Source organism: Choristoneura fumiferana, unplaced genomic scaffold (genome assembly GCF_025370935.1).
Source record: "Choristoneura fumiferana unplaced genomic scaffold, NRCan_CFum_1 Sck3bRy_386;HRSCAF=1107_pilon, whole genome shotgun sequence".
In the NCBI taxonomy this organism is placed as follows: domain Eukaryota; kingdom Metazoa; phylum Arthropoda; class Insecta; order Lepidoptera; family Tortricidae; genus Choristoneura; species Choristoneura fumiferana.
In genome coordinates this window covers 24,703-45,187 of record NW_027413023.1, presented here as the reverse complement: position 1 = coordinate 45,187, position 20,485 = coordinate 24,703, and the positions used below count along the sequence as shown (strand labels likewise).

Genomic DNA, 20,485 nt, shown 5'->3' with positions numbered 1-20,485 from the left:
AAACCATCCTTTCAATAGGATTAATAATTTTAATTCAAACTATTTTATTTGTTTTTGTCAGGTATATTAATTAATACTTATTGATTTTTTAATTATTTTTAACATTTTTAGGGGATTATTAGTTTTATTTATTTATGTTTCTAGAATTGCATCAAATGAAATATTAAAAATAATTTTTTTTTAAAATTATTTTTACTTCTTCAATTATTATTTTTATTTTTAGTTTATATATTTTAATAATTTAAATCTAATAAACTATTTTTTAATAGAGAAATAGAAATTTATTTAATTATAGAATACTTTTCAATAATGAAAATAAAATTAACCTTTCAAAATTATATAATAACCAAACATTTTTAATAATAATAATAATAATTATTACTTATTCATTACTTTAGTAGCAGTTGTAAAAATTACAAATATTTTTTATGGCCCTCTTCGTCAAAGAACTTAATATTAACTGATAAATAATTATAAACCTATACGAAAAACTCATCCCATTTTTAAAATTATTAATGGATCATTAATTGACCTCCCATCACCTTCTAATATTTCTACTTGATGAAATTTTGGATCTTTATTAGGACTATGTTTAATAATTCAAATTATAACTGGATTATTTTTAACAATATATTATACAGCTAATATTGAAATAGCTTTTTATAGAGTAAATTATATTTGCCGAAATGTAAATTATGGGTGAATAATTCGAACCCTTCATGCTAATGGAGCATCATTTTTTTATTTGTGTATACTTACATATTGGACGAGGAATTTACTATGAATCTTTTAATTTAAAATATACTTGAATAGTAGGAGTTATTTTATTATTTTTATTAATAGGAACTGCTTTCATAGGATATGTATTACCTTGAGGGCAAATATCTTTCTGAGGAGCCACAGTAATTACAAATTTATTATCAGCTATTCCTTATTTAGGTAATATATTAGTAAATTATTTAATATATAATTATAATTAACTTGATAATATCAAAATAATAAAAAATTATTAATGCTAAATCTATTCCCCTTCTATATTCAATATTAAACCCTTATGTAATAACTATTATTCTTTTCTATTCACGCCCTGTCTGCAATATTATTTTCATTAAAGGAGTCCGATTAAAGTTATTGCCAATAACTTAAAGACAAGATCAAGTCGATAACATAATGATAAATGAGTAATATATATATTAAATAAATAATATACAATACTTTACTCAGCTAAAAAAATTAAAGCAAATATATTATATTTAAATTTTCACTAATTAGTTTTAAAATCATAATATAAAGGTATTAATAAATATAAATCAGATATAATATAATTAAAGCTAAACTAACTTCATAAGAAATTGTTTGAGCTACAGCTCGTAATCCCCCTAATAATGAATAATTTGAATTAGATGATCAACCAGAAATTATTAATGTATAAACCCCTAATCTAGTACAACAAAAAAAAAATAAAAATCCTAAATTAAATCTAATCATATTAAAATAATAAGGAATAACTATTCAAATTAATAAAGATAAAAAAAAACTAAAAATAGGAGAAAAATAATAAACTAAATAATTAGAAAATAATGGATATGTTTGTTCTTTAGTAAATAACTTAATAGCATCTCTAAAAGGTTGTAAAATCCCTGTAAATCCTAATTTATTAGGACCTTTACGAATTTGAATATAACCTAAAACTTTTCGCTCTAACAAAGTTAAAAAAGCAACTCCAATTAAAACCCCTAAAATCAACATTAATAAACCAATTAAAATTAAAATATAATCATTTAAAAACATATACTATCTATATAATTAAATTATATATTTATGATTTCTAAAACCATTACACTTTTCTGCCAAAATAGTTAATAAATTTAAATCTATATTTTAATTTATTAATATTCAACATTATAAAATTATTTTAAATATTTGATCCTTTCGTACTAAAATATTTTATTAATTTAAAGATAGAAACCAACCTGGCTTACACCGGTTTGAACTCAGATCATGTAAGATTTTAATGATCGAACAGATCAAAATTTTAAACTTTTGCATCTAAATTTTATCTTAATCCAACATCGAGGTCGCAAACTTTTTTTTTTATATGAACTAAAAAAAAAAATTACGCTGTTATCCCTAAGGTAATTTAATCTTTTAATCATAAATTATGGATCAATTATTCATTTATATATGTTATAAATTATATATATATATATATATATATTACAAATTTAAAAAAAGTTTATTCTATTTTTTTATCACCCCAACAAAATATAAAATTTAATTTTAATTTAAAATTAATAAAAAAACCTCTAATTATTATTTTATATAAAACTCTATAGGGTCTTCTCGTCTTTTAAATTTATTTTAGCTTTTTAACTAAAAAATTAAGTTTTATTAATAAAAATAAGACAGTATATATCTCATCCAATCTTTCATACAAGTCACCAATTAAGAGACTAATGATTATGCTACCTTTGTACAGTCAAAATACTGCAGCCCTTTAATAATTTATCAGTGGGCAGATTAGACCTTAAATTATTAAACAAAAAGACATGTTTTTGATAAACAAGTGAATATAAATTTTTGCCGAATTCCTTATAATTAATTATACAAATAAATTTATATTATTAATTTTTATTTAAATAATATTTATACTAATTTTATCATTATAACTAAAAATTTTTTATTAAATTTTATTTTTTTATAAAAAATTAAATTTATTATTAAATTTTATTTTTAATGAAATTATTTATAAAAAATTATAATTTTTAAACAATATAAATTTTAAAATTTTCATTAACAAATAAATAATATTATAATAATTTAAATTAAAGCTTATCCCTTAACATATTAAATTTTATTTTAAAAATATTTTTTAATTAATATTTTTATTAAACTAATTTAAAATTAAATTTTTTTCTAAAAAAACTAGATATATTTAAAAACGATTAACATTTCATTTCTAATTAAATATAAAAAATACTTTTGCTACAGTAAATTTTTTAATTAATTAACTCTTTTAAATTCGAGAAAAATTATAACTAAAATATTTTTTTAATAAACTCTGATACACAAGATACAATAAATAAAATTTACTTAAATAAAAATTTTATTTTCAATTATTTCAAAATTCTTTCACAATACTAATTCACTATAAATTAAAAAATTTTTTTCTTTAAAAAATACTTAAACCCCCATATAAATATTTTATTAAAAATTATTTTTATTAATTAATTTAAATTATACTAATTTTTTCTTTACTCAAATTAAATAAAATATTAATATCTTTTCAATGTAAATGAAATGCTTATATCAAGCTCTAATTTGTTCTTTCTAGAAACACTTTCCAGTACCTCTACTTTGTTACGACTTATTTCAACTTATTAATGAAAGCGACGGGCAATATGTACATATTTTAATTTAAAATCATTTTATTAAATTAAATAAAATTACATTTAAATCCACTTTCAATTAAATTTTTCAATTTAATATTCATATAAATAAATTTATTGTAATCCATTATATTCTTAATTATTATCTGCATCTTGATCTGATTTAATTTTCTTTTTAAATTTTAAAATATTAAATTTATTTAAAAATATTTTTTAACAACGATATACAAAATTATAAACTAAGTAAAATTATTCGTGGATTATCAATTAATAAACAGATTCCTCTAAATGAACTAAAATACCGCCAAATTATTTAAGTTTAAATAAATAATTATTTACTATTTTAGTATTTTAAATTTAAATTTTTAATAATAGGGTATCTAATCCTAGTTTATATTAAAATTTATTAAATCATACAATTTTTATTATAATTTTTAATTAAATTAAAATTTCACTTATTAATTTAATATTTAAATTAAATTATTTTATATTAATTATTACTAATAAAATTTAATTTAACTTTTGTATAACCGCAACTGCTGGCACAAAATTTGTTATTAATTTTAATATTACTAAATCTTAATTTCTTAAATTTTTAATATTAATTACTAATTTAATAAAATTAAATATTTTAAAATATTTAAAAATTTACACTAAAATTTATATGTAAAATAAATTTAAAAAAATTTTTATAAATCATAAAAAATTTATTTATATATAAAATTTTTTACATAGATTTTTTTTTTTTTTTTTTTAAATAATTTAATAAAATATTATTTATATTAAATATTTATTATAAATAATATAATATTAAATATTATTTAAAATAATATTAATATTTATTATAAAATAATATAATATTAAATATTTAATTATAAATTATTATTAAATTAAATATTTATATATAAATAATAAATATTTAATTATAATTTATATATTAAATTTTAATATAAATAAATAATAATATAAAATTAAATTTATATTATTTATATTAAAATTAATATTAAATTTTAAAAATAATGTTTAAAATTTTAAAAATAAAATATTTTAATAATATAATATTAATATTATTTAAATAATATAATATTAAATATTTATTATAAATATATAATATAATTTATTTAAATTATTAAATTAAATATTTATATAATAATAATAATATAAATAATTTAATTATAATTTATATATTAAATTTTTAATAATAAATAAATAATATGAATATAAAAAAATTAATAATCTTTCTCTTTTTTTTTCATATTATTTATATTGAAAATTACATTTGCTATTTAAATTTTTAAAAATTAATGTAAACATTAAAATTTTTAAATATTTTAATAATATAATATTAAATATTTATTATAAAATAATATATATTAAATATTATAAAATAATATAATATTAAATATTTAATTATAAATTATTATTAAATTAAATATTTATATAATAATAATAATATAAATAATTTAATTATAATTTATATATTAAATTTTTAATAATAAATAAATAATATGAATATAAAAAATTAATAATCTTCTCTTTTTTCATATTATTTATATTGAAAATTACATTTGCTATTTAAATTTTTAAAAATTAATGTAAACATTAAAATTTTAAAGATATAAAGATATTTTAATAATATAATATTTATTTATATTAAAAATTTAATATAATATTATTTTTATATTTATATAAATATATATATATATATATACATAATAAAATTAATTTATATTTAAATATTAACCATTTGTAATAATTTTTCATATAAAATAAAAAAATAAAAATTAAAAATAAGCTAAATTAAGCTTTTGGGTTCATACCCCAAATATAAAGGAAATCCCTTTTTTTTAAAAATAAAGTGCCTGATAAAAAGGATTATTCTGATAGGATAAATCATGTAGAATTCTACCTTTATTATATTTTATAGAATTAAACTATATCTAATAATATCAAAAATTATTGTGCATCTTACACTAAAATATATAATATGAATTTATAATTCATTATAGGTTTAATTAATAACCTATTTTAAATTTTTTTTTTTATAAATTCTAATAAAATATTTTTTATATTTATTTTATTTTTTAGTACTTTAATTTCAATTTCTTCAAATTCATGATTTGGGTGTTGAATTGGATTAGAAATTAATTTATTGAGTTTTATCCCCCTAATTTCAAACTCAAAAAATTTATTTTCTTCAGAAGCTTCATTAAAATATTTTTTAATTCAATCTATTGCTTCTATTAATTTTTTATTTATTATTTTAATTAAAATAATATTTATAAACTTAGAAATAAACAATATTATCTCTATTTTAATAAATTCAACACTATTAATAAAAATAGGATCTGCACCATTTCATTTCTGATTCCCCAATATTATAGAAGGTTTATCTTGAATAAATTGTTTCATTTTAATAACATGACAAAAAATTTCCCCCATAATTTTACTGTCATATTATTTTTTTGATAAATTTTTAATTTTAATTTTAATTTTAAATGTAATTATTGGAGCTATTGGAGGATTAAATCAAACCTCTTTACGAAAATTATTAGCTTTTTCCTCAATTAATAATTTAGGGTGAATACTATCTTCTATTATAATTAGTGAAAATTTATGAATATTTTATTTTTTATTTTATAGATTTTTAAATAGAATTATATGTTTTTTATTTTTTTTACTTAATGTTTACTTTATTAATCAATTATTTATTATTAATTTAAATAATATAATTAAATTATCACTAATAATTAATTTTTTATCTCTAGGAGGACTACCCCCCTTTATTGGATTTTTTCCTAAATGAATAGTAATTAACTTAATATTAAAAAATAAATTTTTTATTATAACCTTTATTTTTATTATAATAAGATTAGTTATACTTTTATATTATATTCGAATTATTTATTCATCATTAATATTTAATTATTTAAAACTAAAATGATTTAAAATTAAAATTAAAAATAATTATTTTTTTTTTATTAATTTTTTAAGTATAATTTCAATTTCAGGAATAATTATTAGAACCTTTTTTTACATATAAAGGTTTTAAGTTAAATATAAACTAATAATCTTCAAAATTATTTATAAAGAAAAATTTCTTTAAGCCTTAGAATTTTTCTTTATCAACTTAAAATTTGCAATTTTATATTATTTTTTAACTATAAAGCTTAATAAAAGAGAAATATTCTCGTAAATAAATTTACAATTTATCGCTTAATCTCAGCCATTTTATTGTGCGAAAATGACTTTATTCAACAAATCATAAGGATATTGGAACATTATATTTTATATTTGGAATTTGAGCAGGTATAGTAGGAACATCTTTAAGATTATTAATTCGAGCTGAATTAGGAAATCCTGGATCTTTAATTGGTGATGATCAAATTTATAATACTATTGTAACAGCCCATGCTTTTATTATAATTTTTTTTATAGTTATACCTATTATAATTGGAGGATTTGGAAATTGATTAGTTCCTTTAATATTAGGAGCTCCAGATATAGCTTTCCCCCGTATAAATAATATAAGATTTTGACTTTTACCCCCCTCTATTATACTTTTAATTTCAAGAAGAATCGTAGAAAATGGAGCTGGTACAGGATGAACAGTATACCCCCCACTTTCATCCAATATTGCTCATAGAGGAAGATCAGTAGATTTAGCAATTTTTTCTTTACATTTAGCAGGAATTTCATCTATTTTAGGAGCTGTAAATTTTATTACAACTATTATTAATATACGACCAAATAATATATCTTTAGACCAAATACCCTTATTTGTATGATCAGTAGGAATTACAGCTCTTTTACTTCTTTTATCTTTACCTGTATTAGCTGGAGCTATTACTATATTATTAACAGATCGAAATTTAAACACATCATTTTTCGATCCTGCTGGTGGAGGAGATCCTATTTTATATCAACATTTATTTTGATTTTTTGGACATCCTGAAGTTTATATTTTAATTTTACCAGGATTTGGAATAATCTCTCATATTATTTCACAAGAAAGAGGTAAAAAAGAAACTTTTGGATGTTTAGGAATAATTTATGCTATAATAGCAATTGGATTACTGGGATTTGTAGTTTGAGCTCATCATATATTTACAGTAGGTATAGATATTGATACTCGAGCTTATTTTACATCAGCAACTATAATTATTGCCGTACCAACAGGTATTAAAATTTTTAGTTGATTAGCAACCCTACATGGAACACAAATTAATTATAGACCTTCTATACTTTGAAGATTAGGGTTTGTATTTTTATTTACAGTAGGAGGCTTAACAGGAGTAATTTTAGCTAATTCTTCTATTGATGTAACACTTCACGATACTTATTACGTAGTTGCCCATTTCCATTATGTTCTTTCTATAGGAGCTGTATTTGCAATTATAGGAGGTTTTGTACACTGATATCCATTATTCACTGGATTAGCTTTAAACCCTTATTTACTTAAAATTCAATTTTTTACAATATTTATTGGGGTAAATTTAACATTTTTTCCCCAACATTTTCTAGGATTAGCTGGTATACCCCGACGATATTCAGATTATCCTGATACTTATACTTCATGAAATATTATTTCTTCTTTAGGTTCTTATATTTCTTTAGTTGCAACAATATTAATGTTAATAATTATTTGAGAATCATTAATTAATAAACGAATTATTTTATTCCCTTTAAATATAAATTCCTCTATTGAATGATATCAAAATCTTCCACCAGCAGAACATTCATATAATGAATTACCTATTTTAAGAAACTTCTAATATGGCAGATTATATGTAATGGATTTAAACCCCATTTATAAAGGAATATCCTTTTTTTAGAAATGGCAACTTGATCTAACTTTAATCTTCAAAATAGAGCCTCCCCTTTAATAGAACAAATTATTTTTTTCCATGATCATACATTAGTTATTCTAATTATAATTACTATTTTAGTAGGATATCTAATAATTAGTTTATTTTTTAATTCTTATATTAATCGATTTTTATTAGAAGGACAAATAATTGAATTAATTTGAACAATTTTACCAGCTGTCACTTTAATCTTTATTGCTTTACCTTCTTTACGATTACTTTATTTATTAGATGAACTTAATAATCCTTTAATTACCTTAAAATCAATTGGTCATCAATGATATTGAAGTTATGAATATTCAGATTTTCAAAATATTCAATTTGATTCTTATATAATTCCCATTAATGAAATAAAAAATAATAATTTTCGTTTATTAGATGTTGATAATCGAATTGTTCTTCCTATAAATAACCAAATTCGAATTCTAGTAACAGCAACAGATGTTATTCACTCTTGAACTATTCCCTCATTGGGGGTAAAAGTAGATGCTAATCCAGGTCGATTAAACCAAACTAATTTTTTCATTAATCGTCCAGGAATTTTCTATGGCCAATGTTCTGAAATTTGTGGAGCTAATCATAGTTTTATACCAATTGTAATTGAAAGAATTTCAATTAAAAATTTTATTAATTGAATTAACAATTATTCATCATTAGATGACTGAAAGCAAGTACTGGTCTCTTAAACCATTTTATAGTAAATTAGCAATTACTTCTAATGAAATAAAAAGAATTAGTTAATTTATAACATAAATATGTCAAATTTAAATTATTACATTTAAGTAATATTCTTTTATTCCCCAAATAATACCTATTAATTGAATATTTTCATTCTTTTTTTTTATTTGTATTTTTATTTTATTTAATATTATAAATTATTATATTTTTAATTTAAAATTAAATAATAAAAAAACTAATAAAAATTTTTTATCAAAAAATTTTAATTGAAAATGATAAATAATCTATTTTCAATCTTTGACCCAACAACTAATTTATTCAATTTATCTTTAAATTGAATTAGAACATTAGTAGGATTAATATTTTTACCTTATTCCTATTGATTAATTCCTAATCGATTTTTTATATTATGAAACTTAATTTTAAACACTCTTCATAAAGAATTTAAAACCTTACTAGGAACAAATGGATTAAATGGCTCAACTTTCATTTTTGTTTCAATATTCTCTTTTATTTTATTTAATAATTTTTTAGGTTTATTTCCCTATATTTTTACAAGAACTAGTCATTTAACTTTATCTTTATCAATTTCATTACCTTTATGATTAAGATTTATATTATATGGATGAATTAATAATTCTCAACATATATTTGCTCATATAATTCCTCAAGGAACTCCAGGTATTTTAATGCCTTTTATAGTTTTAATTGAAACTATTAGTAACATTATTCGACCAGGTACACTAGCTGTTCGATTAACAGCAAATATAATTGCTGGACATCTTTTAATAACTTTATTAAGAGGAACAGGTCCTTCTATAAACTCTTATTTTGTATTTTTATTAGTTATTATTCAAATTTTATTAATAATTTTAGAATCTGCAGTTGCAGTAATTCAATCATATGTAATTTCAATTTTAAGTAATCTTTATGCTAGAGAAGTTAATTAAAATTTAATGACAACACACCACAACCATCCATATCATTTAGTTGATTACAGACCTTGACCTTTAACAGGAGCTATTGGAGTTTTAACTTTAGTCACAGGAATAGTTAAATGATTCCATAATTTCAATATAAATATATTAATTTTAGGTTATATTATTATTTTATTAACAATATATCAATGATGACGAGATATTTGTCGAGAAGGAACTATACAAGGAAAACATACAATTTTAGTTTCCAAAGGTTTACGTTGAGGAATAATTTTATTTATTATCTCTGAAGTATTTTTTTTTATCTCTTTTTTTTGAGCTTTTTTTCATAGAAGTTTATCACCTAATATTGAAATTGGTATAATATGACCTCCTGTAAGTATTATTCCATTTAACCCATTTCAAATTCCATTATTAAATACAATTATTTTAATTACATCAGGTATTACTGTAACATGAGCTCATCATGCATTAATAGAAAATAATTTTACCCAAACAACTCAAGGACTTTTTATTACTGTTATATTAGGTATTTACTTTACTATACTTCAAGCATATGAATATATTGAAGCACCTTTTACTATTGCAGATAGAATTTATGGATCAACTTTTTTTATAGCAACAGGATTTCACGGTCTTCATGTTTTAATTGGAACAATTTTTCTTCTAATTTGTTTAATTCGTCATATAAATAACCACTTTTCTAAAAATCATCATTTTGGATTTGAAGCTGCTGCCTGATACTGACATTTTGTTGATGTAGTATGACTATTCCTTTATATTTCTATTTATTGATGAGGAAATTAACTATTTATATAATATATTTAGTATATTTGACTTCCAATCAAAAAGTTTAATTATTAATTAATATAAATAATTATTATTATATTTATTATTTCAGTTATTTTTATTATTTTATCTAATATTATTATATTTTTATCCATAATTTTATCTAAAAAATCTTTTTCTGATCGTGAAAAATCCTCACCATTTGAATGTGGATTTGACCCCAAATCTTCAGCTCGAGTACCATTTTCATTACATTTTTTTTTAATTACAATTATTTTTTTAATTTTTGATGTTGAAATTGCTTTAATTTTTCCTATAATTTCAACTTTCTTATCTGTAAATTTAATTATTTGATCTAAAATTAGTTATTTTTTCATAATTGTATTAATTTTAGGACTTTATCATGAATGAAATCAAAATATATTAAAATGAACAAATTAAATTAGGATAATAGTTTAAAATAAAAAACATTTGATTTGCATTCAAAGAATATTAAAATAATAATTTATCTTAAATAAGAAGCAATTTTGCATTTAATTTCGACTTAAAAGAAAGAGTTTAATTAACTCCTTATTTATTAATTGAAACCAAAATAGAGGTATATCACTGTTAATGATATTATTGAAATAATATTTCCAATTAAATAATAAGAAATAAAATATTTAAAATTAAGCTGCTAACTTAATTTTTAGTGGTGAAATTCCATTATTATTTCTATTTATATAGTTTAATATAAAACATTACATTTTCATTGTAAAAATAAAAATTTATAATTTTTTTATAAATAATTTTTTTTTATTTAAAGATTAATAATCTCCTTAATATCTTCAATATTATGCTCTATTTTATAAGCTATTTAAATAAATAAATAATATAAATAATATAATAATTATTCATAAAACAAATCTAAATAAATAAATTTTAAAATTATTTATTTGAAAAAAATAATAAAAAATAGAATATTTTTTTAAAATAAAAAATATTCCTTGACCTCTATATATTTCTCTTCAACCTATATCAATAATTTTTAATAAATTTTGACCAAAATTTAAAAAAATATAATTTACTCCATAAGTAGATAAATTAGGTATAAATCATATTAAACTTAAAAAATTTCTTAAAGTATAAGTAGATAAAAACTTATTTAAAGAGTAAATCTTTATATTACTTACAATATAACCTATTAATATTCCTAAAATTCTTACATAAATTACTATTATTTTTATATTAAAGGGTAAATAAATTATATAAGGATAAGGAAAAATTATTCATCTTAAAAAACTCCCTCTTAAAACTCTTATAAATAATAAAGTAAACATTCTTTTTAATATAATATAATCTTCATCAAATAAATTATAAATACTTAATAAATTAAAATCATTAATCATTAAATATATAAGTAATCGAAAACTATAATATATAGTAAGACCTGTAGAAATATAATATAAAAAAAAAATAAATATATTTAAATATCTTAAAGATACCAATTCTAAAATCATATCCTTAGAATAAAATCCTGCTAAAAAAGGAATACCACATAATGCTATATTTGAAATATTTAAACATAAAGAAGTATAAGGTAAATAATATCTAATTCCCCCTATATAACGAATATCTTGAATATTATTTATCATGTGAATAATAACTCCAGCACATATAAATAATAAAGCTTTAAATATAGCATGAGTTAATAAATGAAAAAAAGCCAAATCAGGTAACCCCATACTTAAAATTCTTATTATTAACCCTAACTGACTTAATGTTGATAAAGCAATAATTTTTTTTAAATCAAATTCATAATTAGCAGTAATTCCAGCTATAAATATAGTTAAACCTGATAATAATAATAAAATTTTTAATATAAATAAATCCAATAATAAACTATTAAATCGAATCAATAAATAAACCCCAGCAGTAACTAAAGTAGAAGAATGAACTAGGGCAGATACGGGAGTAGGAGCTGCTATAGCAGCTGGTAATCAAGAACTAAATGGAATCTGAGCTCTTTTTGTTATAGCTGCTATAATAATTATAGTTCCAACTATTTTCATAGAATAATCATTACTTATAAAATTTAAATAAAAAATATAATTTCAACTACCATAATTTATTATTCAAGCAATAGATAATAAAATACAAACATCACCAATTCGATTTGATAAAGCAGTTAATATTCCAGCATTATAAGATTTAATATTTTGATAATAAATAACTAAACAATAAGATACTAATCCCAAACCATCTCAACCTAAAAAAATTCTAATTATATTAGGACTAATAATTAATAAAATCATAGAAAATACAAATAATAAAACTAAAATAATAAATCGATTTAAATTTTTTTCAGATGATATATATCTTTTTCTATAAAAAATAACAACAGAAGAAATTAAAGAAACAAATATTATAAATAATAAAGACATTCAATCTAATAAAATTGACATAACAATTATATTAGAATTAAAAGAAATAATTTCCCATTCTAAAAAAACAATTAAATCTTCATAAATAAAATAAATTAAAAACAAAAAATTTGTTATACTAAAAAAAAAAAGAAAAAAAAATCTTAAAAAACAAATAAAATTATTTTTATAAATGACCTAAAATGAAAATTTCATATATTTGATACCACAAATCAATATTTTATATTAAATTATTTAAGTAAAATCAAATTGTTCTATAATCAATCTTTAAAACTAAAATATTTAAAGGTAATCAATGTAATAATAATATTAAATATTCACGAGATACACCAGTATAAAAACTATAAACCCCACAATAATATTTTCCATGTTGAGAGTAAGAATATAAATATAATCTATAACCAGCACTAAAAAAAGAAATTAACATTAAAAAAATTATTGAAAATCAACATCATCTCATTAATCTATTAATTAATATAATTTCCCCCATTAAATTTAAAGAAGGTGGAGCAGCTATATTTCTAGACATTAATAAAAATCATCATAAACTTATTGAAGGTATAAAATTTATTAAACCCTTATTAATAAATAAACTTCGTCTATGTAAACGTTCATAATTAATATTAGCTAAACAAAACATTCCTGAAGAACATAAACCATGACCAATTATTAATACGTAAGATCCTATAAATCCTCAATAATTTATAGTTATAATACCCCCAATAACTAAACTTATATGAGCAACTGATGAATAAGCAATTAAAGATTTAATATCTACTTGACAAAAACAATTTAATCTAACATAAAATCCCCCTAATAAACTAATAATTACCCAAATAAAATTAAATTTTAACCCTACTTGCTGTAAAAATACTATTACTCGTAATAATCCATAACCTCCTAATTTTAATATAATCCCAGCTAAAATTATTGACCCTGATACAGGAGCTTCTACATGAGCTTTAGGTAATCATAAATGAACAAAATATATAGGTATTTTTACTAAAAAAGCTATAATTATTCTAAAATATAATAAGTATAAATTTAAATTTATAAACTTAAAAAAATATATTATAATATAATTTATTTCATTAAAAATATAAAAAATCCCTAATAATAACGGTAAGGATGCAAATAATGTATAAAATAATAAATATAAACCGGCTTGAATTCGTTCAGGTTGATATCCTCAACCCATAATTAATAATAAGGTTGGAATTAATCTCCCTTCAAAAAATAAATAAAATATAAATAAATTTATAACAGAAAAAGTCATATAAAGTATAATTAATAAAAAAATAATATTGAAAAGAAAAAAATTAATATAAAACTTAATTTTAAATAAATTTTCTCTTGCCATTAATATTAACCCACAAATCCAAATTCTCAATAAAATTAAACCAAAAGAAATTATATCACAACCAAATATATAACTTAAATTACTAAAATTATTTAATGTTATAGACAAATTTATAAAAAAAAATATTAAAATAAATAAAAATATTTGAACCAATCAAAATATATTTTTAATAAAACATAAAGGAATTATAAAAATTATCATAAATAAAAATTTTATCATTTATAATAAATTAAAACTTTGAAAATAATCATTACCATGAGTACGAATTATTGAAACCAAAATTGATAGGCCTAAAGCCCCCTCACATACTGCAAAAACTAAAAAAACTATTAATATATATATATTTATATTTATATATCTTAAAATAAATAATATAAATAAAAAAATTCTTAATACTATAAATTCTAAACTTAATAAAATAATTAATAAATGCTTATGCTTAGAAACAAAAATTAAATTCCCAATAATAAATATAAAAATAATAATTAATACAATATAAAAAATATTCATTAGTTTTTATAGTTTAAAAAAAACATTGGTCTTGTAAATCAAAAATAAGAATTTTCTTTAAAAACTTCAAAGAAAAAGAATATTCTTTATCAATAATCTCCAAAATTATTATTTTAATTAAACTATTCTTTGAAATAAAAATTTTTTTAGCATTAATAATAATAATAAATTCAATTTTAATATTTTACATAAACCATCCTTTATCAATAGGATTAATAATTTTAATTCAAACTATTTTTATTTGTTTATTGTCAGGTATATTAATTAATACTTATTGATTTTCTTATATTTTATTTTTAACATTTTTAGGGGGATTATTAGTTTTATTTATTTATGTTTCTAGAATTGCATCAAATGAAATATTTAAAAATAATTTTTTTTTTTTAAAAATTATTTTTACTTCTTCAATTATTATTTTTATTTTTAGTTTATATATTTTTAATAATTTAAATCTAATAAACTATTTTTTTAATAGAGAAATAGAAAATTTATTTAATTATAGAATACTTTTCAATAATGAAAATAAAATTAACCTTTCAAAATTATATAATAACCAAACATTTTTAATAATAATAATAATAATTATTTACTTATTCATTACTTTAGTAGCAGTTGTAAAAATTACAAATATTTTTTATGGCCCTCTTCGTCAAAGAACTTAATATTAACTAATGATAAATAATTATAAACCTATACGAAAAACTCATCCCATTTTTAAAATTATTAATGGATCATTAATTGACCTCCCATCACCTTCTAATATTTCTACTTGATGAAATTTTGGATCTTTATTAGGACTATGTTTAATAATTCAAATTATAACTGGATTATTTTTAACAATATATTATACAGCTAATATTGAAATAGCTTTTTATAGAGTAAATTATATTTGCCGAAATGTAAATTATGGGTGAATAATTCGAACCCTTCATGCTAATGGAGCATCATTTTTTTTTATTTGTGTATACTTACATATTGGACGAGGAATTTACTATGAATCTTTTAATTTAAAATATACTTGAATAGTAGGAGTTATTTTATTATTTTTATTAATAGGAACTGCTTTCATAGGATATGTATTACCTTGAGGGCAAATATCTTTCTGAGGAGCCACAGTAATTACAAATTTATTATCAGCTATTCCTTATTTAGGTAATATATTAGTAAATTGAATTTGAGGGGGATTTGCAGTCGATAATGCTACTTTAACTCGTTTTTATACTTTTCATTTTCTTTTACCTTTTATTTTAGTTATAATAACTATAATTCACTTACTATTTCTTCATCAAACAGGGTCAAATAATCCCCTAGGAATTAATAGTAATTTAGATAAAATTCCCTTTCATCCTTTTTTTTCCTTTAAGGATTTAGTTGGATTTTTAATTATATTATTTATTTTAATTATATTAATTATAATTAACCCTAATTTATTAGGGGACCCTGATAATTTTATCCCAGCAAATCCTTTAGTAACCCCTGTTCATATTCAACCAGAATGATATTTTTTATTTGCTTATGCTATTCTACGATCTATTCCTAATAAATTAGGAGGAGTAATTGCTTTAGTAATATCTATTCTTATTTTAATTATTTTACCTTTTACTTTTAATAAAAAAATTCAAGGAATTCAATTTTATCCTTTAAACCAAATCTTATTTTGATTTATAGTAATAACTATTATTCTTTTAACTTGAATTGGAGCACGCCCTGTAGAAGACCCATATATTATTACAGGACAAATTCTTACTGTAGTTTATTTTTCATACTTTATTTTAAACCCATTATTAAGTAAATATTGAGATAATTTAATTTTTAACTAATTAATGAGCTTGTTAAAGCATTTGTTTTGAAAACTTAAGAAAGAATTATTATATTCTATTAATTTATACTAAAAAAGTTTAATTAAATAAAAAAAATTTTAATACCAATAAATAACATTAAAAAATTTAAAGACAATGGTAAATATCTTTTTCAAGCTAAATATATTAATTTATCATAACGATAACGAGGTAACGTCCCCCGAACCCAAATAAAAAAAAATGAGATAAAAACTAATTTTAAATAAAAAAATAAACTTAAATCATAACCTCCTATATATATTAAAATAAATAATATACTTATAAATAAAATACTTGAATACTCAGCTAAAAAAATTAAAGCAAATCCCCCTCTTCTATATTCAATGTTAAACCCTGAAACTAATTCTCTTTCACCCTCTGCAAAATCAAAAGGAGTCCGATTAGTTTCTGCCAATCTTGAAGATAGTCAACATAATGATAAAGGTATTATTATAAATATAAATCAAATTATAGATTGATAATAATTAAATTTTACTAAATTAAAATCTATAATTATAATAATAACAGATAATATAATTAAAGCTAAACTAACTTCATAAGAAATTGTTTGAGCTACAGCTCGTAATCCCCCTAATAATGAATAATTTGAATTAGATGATCAACCAGAAATTATTAATGTATAAACCCCTAATCTAGTACAACAAAAAAAAAATAAAAATCCTAAATTAAATCTAATCATATTAAAATAATAAGGAATAACTATTCAAATTAATAAAGATAAAAAAAAACTAAAAATAGGAGAAAAATAATAAACTAAATAATTAGAAAATAATGGATATGTTTGTTCTTTAGTAAATAACTTAATAGCATCTCTAAAAGGTTGTAAAATCCCTGTAAATCCTAATTTATTAGGACCTTTACGAATTTGAATATAACCTAAAACTTTTCGCTCTAACAAAGTTAAAAAAGCAACTCCAATTAAAACCCCTAAAATCAACATTAATAAACCAATTAAAATTAAAATATAATCATTTAAAAACATATACTATCTATATAATTAAATTATATATTTATGATTTCTAAAACCATTACACTTTTCTGCCAAAATAGTTAATAAATTTAAATCTATATTTTAATTTATTAATATTCAACATTATAAAATTATTTTAAATATTTGATCCTTTCGTACTAAAATATTTTATTAATTTAAAGATAGAAACCAACCTGGCTTACACCGGTTTGAACTCAGATCATGTAAGATTTTAATGATCGAACAGATCAAAATTTTAAACTTTTGCATCTAAATTTTATCTTAATCCAACATCGAGGTCGCAAACTTTTTTTTTTATATGAACTAAAAAAAAAAATTACGCTGTTATCCCTAAGGTAATTTAATCTTTTAATCATAAATTATGGATCAATTATTCATTTATATATGTTATAAATTATATATATATATATATATATATTACAAATTTAAAAAAAGTTTATTCTATTTTTTTATCACCCCAACAAAATATAAAATTTAATTTTAATTTAAAATTAATAAAAAAACCTCTAATTATTATTTTATATAAAACTCTATAGGGTCTTCTCGTCTTTTAAATTTATTTTAGCTTTTTAACTAAAAAATTAAGTTTTATTAATAAAAATAAGACAGTATATATCTCATCCAATCTTTCATACAAGTCACCAATTAAGAGACTAATGATTATGCTACCTTTGTACAGTCAAAATACTGCAGCCCTTTAATAATTTATCAGTGGGCAGATTAGACCTTAAATTATTAAACAAAAAGACATGTTTTTGATAAACAAGTGAATATAAATTTTTGCCGAATTCCTTATAATTAATTATACAAATAAATTTATATTATTAATTTTTATTTAAATAATATTTATACTAATTTTATCATTATAACTAAAATTTTTTATTAAATTTTATTTTTTTATAAAAAATTAAATTTATTATTAAATTTTATTTTTAATGAAATTATTTATAAAAAATTATAATTTTTAAACAATATAAATTTTAAAATTTTCATTAACAAATAAATAATATTATAATAATTTAAATTAAAGCTTATCCCTTAACATATTAAATTTTATTTTAAAAATATTTTTTAATTAATATTTTTATTAAACTAATTTAAAATTAAATTTTTTTCTAAAAAAACTAGATATATTTAAAAACGATTAACATTTCATTTCTAATTAAATATAAAAAATACTTTTGCTACAGTAAATTTTTTAATTAATTAACTCTTTTAAATTCGAGAAAAATTATAACTAAAACATTTTTTTAATAAACTCTGATACACAAGATACAATAAATAAAATTTACTTAAATAAAAATTTTATTTTCAATTATTTCAAAATTCTTTCACAATACTAATTCACTATAAATTAAAAAATTTTTTTCTTTAAAAAATACTTAAACCCCCATATAAATATTTTATTAAAAATTATTTTTATTAATTAATTTAAATTATACTAATTTTTTCTTTAATCAAATTAAATAAAATATTAATATCTTTTCAATGTAAATGAAATGCTTATATCAAGCTCTAATTTGTTCTTTCTAGAAACACTTTCCAGTACCTCTACTTTGTTACGACTTATTTCAACTTATTAATGAAAGCGACGGGCAATATGTACATATTTTAATTTAAAATCATTTTATTAAATTAAATAAAATTACATTTAAATCCACTTTCAATTAAATTTTTCAATTTAATATTCATATAAATAAATTTATTGTAATCCATTATATTCTTAATTATTATCTGCATCTTGATCTGATTTAATTTTCTTTTTAAATTTTAAAATATTAAATTTATTTAAAAATATTTTTTTAACAACGATATACAAAATTATAAACTAAGTAAAATTATTCGTGGATTATCAATTAATAAACAGATTCCTCTAAATGAACTAAAATACCGCCAAATTATTTAAGTTTAAATAAATAATTATTTACTATTTTAGTATTTTAAATTTAAATTTTTAATAATAGGGTATCTAATCCTAGTTTATATTAAAATTTATTAAATCATACAATTTTTATTATAATTTTTAATTAAATTAAAATTTCACTTATTAATTTAATATTTAAATTAAATTATTTTATATTAATTATTACTAATAAAATTTAATTTAACTTTTGTATAACCGCAACTGCTGGCACAAAATTTGTTATTAATTTTAATATTACTAAATCTTAATTTCTTAAATTTTTAATATTAATTACTAATTTAATAAAATTAAATATTTTTAAAATATTTAAAAATTTACACTAAAATTTATATGTAAAATAAATTTAAAAAAATTTTTATAAATCATAAAAAATTTATTTATATATAAAATTTTTTACATAGATTTTTTTTTTTTTTTTTTTATTTTAAATAATTTAATAAAATATTATATAATATAATATTAAATATTTATTATAAAATAATATAATATTAAATATTTATTATAAAATAATATAATATTAAATATTTATTATAAAATAATATAATATTAAATATTTATATTATAAATTATTATATAATATTAAATATTTATATAATAATAATAATATAATAATTTAATTATAATTTATATATTAAATTTTTAATAATAAATAAATAATATGAATATAAAAAAATTAATAATCTTTCTCTTTTTTTTTCATATTATTTATATTGAAAATTACATTTGCTATTTAAATTTTTAAAAATTAATGTAAAC

At 18.2% G+C, this 20,485-nt stretch overlaps 5 pseudogenes across 4 annotated transcripts; 2 read left to right on the top strand and 3 right to left on the bottom strand.

Annotated features, from left to right (window-relative positions):
* Positions 1-5,421: 5,421 nt before the first annotated feature.
* Positions 5,422-8,908, top strand: LOC141445175 (NADH-ubiquinone oxidoreductase chain 2-like; annotated as a pseudogene). The gene has a single exon (XR_012453285.1). The product of XR_012453285.1 is annotated as an NADH-ubiquinone oxidoreductase chain 2-like (transcript).
* A 183-nt stretch (positions 8,909-9,091) lies between these two features.
* On the top strand, positions 9,092-9,892 carry LOC141445174 (ATP synthase subunit a-like; annotated as a pseudogene). The gene has a single exon (XR_012453284.1). The product of XR_012453284.1 is annotated as an ATP synthase subunit a-like (transcript).
* A 1,631-nt stretch (positions 9,893-11,523) lies between these two features.
* Positions 11,524-13,239, bottom strand: LOC141445170 (NADH-ubiquinone oxidoreductase chain 5-like; annotated as a pseudogene). Its single transcript, XR_012453282.1, has one exon. The product of XR_012453282.1 is annotated as an NADH-ubiquinone oxidoreductase chain 5-like (transcript).
* Positions 13,240-13,324: 85 nt separating this feature from the next.
* LOC141445172 (NADH-ubiquinone oxidoreductase chain 4-like) lies at positions 13,325-14,702 on the bottom strand (annotated as a pseudogene). Its single transcript, XR_012453283.1, has one exon. The product of XR_012453283.1 is annotated as an NADH-ubiquinone oxidoreductase chain 4-like (transcript).
* Positions 14,703-16,852: 2,150 nt separating this feature from the next.
* Positions 16,853-17,814, bottom strand: LOC141445173 (NADH-ubiquinone oxidoreductase chain 1-like; annotated as a pseudogene).
* Positions 17,815-20,485: the final 2,671 nt, after the last annotated feature.